We start from the raw sequence: 6040 nt of genomic DNA on the forward strand, positions 1-6040 counted from the left end.
TTAAAGATTTAATATATAAAATTGTCGAAAATAACATTAAAGTAGTAATTGCCTCTACTTACTGACTAATAGAAAGCAGCCCGAACTGCTTCAAGGGTTGTCTCGTCGGAATGCCACCCCTCCTGTACCACCCGCAAATAGCTCTACTGTAAATAATCCTCCCCTATCACTTGAGAAACTTCCCCACTGATGATGGCGAGTCAAAATCAACATTGCGAGAAAATTTAAGGGTCGTAACTTTATCATCTAAAACTGAAGATGGGATTTGTTCAGTTTGCTTCAACCTACCAACTTATCTTTTATTTATAAACAGATAAATAATTTTGAAACCATAACTTTGTGTGAGTATTTGTATTAACATATGAACATGGATCTCCGATGTTTAGTTTCCCCTCTGTCTGTGTGTATGAGTTTTTTTTACAACAAAATTAATATCTGAATAAAATACTAAATTAAATTATACCAAAGTTGTTTCAAGTGTTTATGATAACAAGGTCAGTGACTGTAAAGAATATCGTAAAATTGTCTTTAGTGTTTTCAAATTGGCAGCCATCAACACTTGTAAACTAAATATCTTAAAAACTACCATTTTCTTTTCTCAAGATTTGCAATAATAGCAGTTTACAGAGGGGTTTTTCTAAAATCTAATAGCACTAAAGTTATTTAAATAAAATACTAAATAAATGATTTAGAACATATTTACTGTGATAAGACATGGCCCCCTATTGAAAGTTACCGTTTATTCAGTTTTAGTATTGTTGGTTATTCGCTGTGAACCATGTTTAAATGGTTAAATATGCTTGTGTTGACCTGAGCAATAACGTGATGTACTTTATCCAGAGAGTAAAGTAACACCCTGTGTATTCTCCCCCTTTTACCGTCAATTCTTGAGAACGTACAAACGGCTTCACGGAATGTGGTGCATATACAGATTGTTAATACTCTTCCGATGAATAAAGCTGAAGAGCTCTTTGAATACTTTACATTTCATTACTGACTAAGAGCACAATTGAAACAAATGAGTTTAGAAGGGGAACGTCTTGATGTTTGCCTTGTAAGATAGGCTTGGATTTGATTGTATGTTCTTTAGAATTAACGGTAAAAGGGAGAGAACATACGTAAATGTCTGGACAAGGTATGCCACGTTATTGCTCAGGTAAAGACAAACTTATTTCCCCACATGAACGTGCTTCACAGCGAACAGCCAACAATACTAAAATTGAATAAACGGCAGCTCTCAATGGAGGTTATCTCTTGTCACAGTAAATCTGCTCTAAATCAGTTACTTAATATTCGATTTAAATCATTTTAGTGTAATTAGATTTGTGACAAACCCCTGTAAAAACTGTTTTTCTTGCTCTTGTTGAGAATAATTCTAGTTTTTTAAGTAAGATATGCAAAGCTTAAAAGTTTTAATAGCCGCCAATTTGAAAATACTGAAGATAATTTCACGACAATCTTTTCAGTAACTCGACTTGTTATCGTAAACGTTTTACTCAAATTTCGTTTAATTTAATTTTTTCCTTTTTAAGATAATAATTTTGGTCGTAAAAAAGACATACAGACCTACGGATGGAAAATTAAGCATCGGAGACCCATGCACATATGTTGAAATATGTTTGTCTTGATCTGAGCAATAATGTGGTATACCTTTGTCCAGAGAGTTACGGGACACCCTGTTGTATGAGAATTTTGTGAGGGATACTGTTATTATACTATAACCCAATCTCCGGATTTCACACATTCTTTAGATTATTAACTTCTATTAAATCGACCTAAAAAATTGAAGTACACGCACAATGTAAACTCTTATGCAGTCGGATGGTTTAAACCAGTTTAAAGCTCTTGTGAAGGGCCTACTGGTATCGAATACGCTTTATTCTGCCGAAGAGTTCATGGCTGGCTGCTAGGAGAATCACATTATTTTTATTACTTTAAGTGTAATTACGAGTATAAATTTAGTTGCTGTAAACTGGCTTTCAACTAGTTATTTATTACAGAAATTTTATTTTCGGGGAGGGGGGTTACCTCATGTCTATATATAACCCAATCTGAGACATATTTTGGAAGATCTCGATATAAAGGTAAAATATATCCAATCACAAACCTAAAGAAGCGACAGAGGTCGTAACTTCTCGTAGTTATCAATCTATTCATAACACATCGAACTATATCCGTTAAATGCTAAATTAAAAGGTACACAAGTTCAACATAATGTTTATAGAGAATACAGAGTATCAAAAACTTTATATTTATTGTATGCTATTATTGTATGATTTTAAATGCCTTCAACTATTGCAAGAAAGTAGCACTACAAAAAGGGAGAGAATATACAATGACACATCAACAGTTTGTGTCAACATTATAACTACTGTAATTCCTAACTCCCACAACCTTGGGATGAGAATAAAATTCAAACTTGGTTAATCAGCGTACTAAATAACAGCTTCATAAAATCGTGAGTTCTAGTCTGTGCGAAGACTTGAGGGTTAGTGTTATCATACTATAACCTAATCCCTGGATTAGAGACATTCTGTAGATTACTAACTTTTATAATAATCGACCTAAAAGTTAAAGTACATGCACAATACAACTCTATAGTAAAGAAATTGTAGCGATACAATCTGAATAAAAGTTGTACTTTTTTTGTAAAAGTTGCTTCAATTAGAAACTTCGTAAAACTTTGTATGAATGTCTGCATTTAAAAACATTTTTCTGAGATTAAACTTATAGAAATTTTCACTAGAAACTGTAAACAAGCAATTTATTTGTACATATACAGATATTGTAAGCATTTGATTAATTTTTAAAACTGAAACTAAATATACCGTTTTATTAATGAGTAAATACAAGCTAAAGTCTTCGCACAGGCTAGAAGTCACGATTTTACGAAGCTGTTATTTAGTACGCTGATTAATCAAGTTTGAATTTTATTCCCATTCCCAGGTTGTGGGAGTTAGGAATTACAGTAGTTATATTGTTTACACAAACTGTTGATGTGTCATTGTATATTCTCTCCCTTTTAATGTCAATTTTAGAGAATGTACAATCAAATCCAATCCTATCTTCCAAGGCAAACATCAAGACCTTCTTCTAAACTGATTTGTTTCAATGGTGCCCTGAGCCAGTAATGAAAAGTAAAGTATTGAAAGAGCTCTTCACCTTTATTCATTGGAAGGATATTAACAATCCGTACAAACACCTCGTTCCGTGAAGCCGTTTCAACAAATTTACAAAAACATGCTACACACAATTGAAATTGAATTTATGTCAGTTACGAGTAAAATAAAAATATTATCCGTTGTTTATCTGTTCACGCAATGCACTTACAATATTCACCATTACTAAACTTAAAATACAATTATTTGATAATATAAGAGTACACCCCAGTAAATGACAATTTAAATGACAACAGTGAGGTGTATTATACAAAGTAGTTAAAAAAGTGTTTTCAAGTTGGGTTTTTTTAATTCTATCAAATTTAGTAATTAATGGATACTGAGTAAATAGATTATTTCTTTATCATCAATTAGCTCTTTAACAGGAGACAATAACCATTTAGAAGGAGTGATTAACCATTTGAAAGTAAATGGGACGTCCAACAGATTTTTTTACCATATGGGACTAATTTGTTTGTATGCATTAAAAACAAGAAATGCCAACACTCCCTGTTAATTGTTGCGAATCCAATAAGAAGCAAAAACACTATCTTCTATACAATTCCACCACTTGAAAAAGAGTATTAAAGCGCAGGATAAAGACCAACAAATAAACAACATTAATAAGCCATCCATGCTTAAGATGATAGTAAAATAATAAATGTTTTCATATTTTAGCGTTTATCATAACATTATCAATTTTTGAATTAAAAATATTCAAATACCTATAATGCAGTAGACATAATAATAACGAAACCATACATAAATATGAAATTGTAATAGAACCTGCATTAATTCATTTATATGACATTTTACATTAAAGATCTTAAGGATGTACACATAGATTATTTTAAATGCAATGATTCAGGTTCGAGCTTTTTATACAAGTTCCGAATGTCAAATACCGATTAGGTGCATTTTATGACATCAGTACTTTCTTACGAATAGAGTTATGTTGCTCGAATTCTCTCCTCTATTTACTTACAACTATAGCTAAAAATGAAACACAACAGCCTTTCTTGTACACTTTTTCGAAGTTTTAAAAATAACTTTGCAGAGTACTAGGATTTAAAACTTGTTATTACATAGATAAAATTAATCATTAAGATACGTGTAAACAAAAACAATAATATACCTATACGTGCTTGCTTTCAGTTGTAATACTTTATACGGCAACACAATATGTAGCATCAAGAAAAAGGAGGTCTTGCAGTTCTAGAATAACTTCTGTACTTGTTTGTAAATATAAGAGATTTTCTTAGACTTCACAGGGCCCACGTGAGCTGAACACAATAACACAGTAAGCCTCTTTGCAGGGATCACATTTCCCCAAACATTCATCGTTTGGATACCAAATGGAAGTACTGTATCGTGCTTTTAGCACTATGTTTAAAAATTTATCTATTCTGCTTTTTTTTCGTAGCCATCATGGTTACCAACAAAAGCAATGTAAAAATGCTTCCATTATTATGGAACATGACTCGGATACCGGCGTCTTAAGAGTAAATAAACAAACATAAATTGTGTTTTATTGATATAAACCTTTCATTTGGTGTTTGAGCATTTGTTCTGTCTACGTTGTACTTGTCCTTTACAAATAATATGATAATAATACATAATATGATACGATCAATGTTTTGAAAGTTGAGTAACCTGTAAGTTCTGTTAGGGTGAGTCTGTTGATGTCGAGGGGGTTGTGGCTTCGTATTCGACTAATAAAGACCTTTAATATGATATACTACTTGATCTATGTTCCCATTAAAACTTTTCTTTAACTAATTGTGTGACGTCCCCGTGGGAGCGTATCTTTTAACTAAATACGTGTTAAAATAGTTTTGAATTCACACTAACAACTTGTAAAGTTTAATAGTTCCATTCGGAACGGTTAAAGTACTATTTAGTCGTTCTGGAACTTAATTACCAGCCTCATTTTTTTAACTGATTAAATAAAAATAGGCTTTAGATTAGACCTTCAGTTTATTTTATTTATCGGTACTAATTTTGCAATATAACCAATCTTTGTTGTGTTTACCTTAATTGCCGGTACAGTTGATCAGACAAGAAGTATAAATTATCGTCTAAAGAAGTGTGAAGTGTTAAATGAGCTCTTCGTCGCTTATTGTGGTATATATATATATATATATTAGCAAACACTGGAGAGAGAGAGAGACTTTGCACTATATTGTATTTTCAGTAATATCATTGTCTTAAATACTCCCAGAAATTTGAATTTTCTGCTATAAACGTGTCAAGCACTGCATAGCAACGTTATAAATGAGAATAAAGTGTCAGAATGTAATTTTGCTGTCGGATCTCATAACTAGATATTTACTAACCAGGGGTTTTACCTTACAAAGTGCATGTTAAATTATGGAGTTTAAACACTTCGATTTCCATAGTAAGACTTAGTACTAAGTATGAGGTATATTTAGTGTACAAAATTTGTTGTATGTATAAAATTTCAAAACTATGTTTACCTGATTGATACTGATATCATTCAGACTATCATTCTCATTACGGGCATCCTAACTTATAATCTATCATTATTAATAGTAATAACTCATATACCTTCCTAACGAATTATAGAATTATATCTCTTTGTAATGCCCATTCTCCACCAAATATACCGTTGAAATTAGGAAAGTGGTTCTGAAGAATCATAGAAGAAAACTAAATATGAAATAATTTTAAAATCGATATTTTATTTCAAAAAATAATTATTATAACTTACCTATTGTTCAAACAATCAGGTTAAAAGTTTCATGCAGCAACTAACGTACTACAGGCACTTTTTATCAATAACAAAATGAAATAAGTTTATAAAACTATTGTGCTGTTACATAGTACATTACAGCATTTTTATATATTGAGAAAAAGTAATC

Source organism: Homalodisca vitripennis, chromosome 3 (assembly GCF_021130785.1).
Source record: "Homalodisca vitripennis isolate AUS2020 chromosome 3, UT_GWSS_2.1, whole genome shotgun sequence".
Taxonomy (NCBI): Eukaryota; Metazoa; Arthropoda; class Insecta; order Hemiptera; family Cicadellidae; genus Homalodisca; species Homalodisca vitripennis.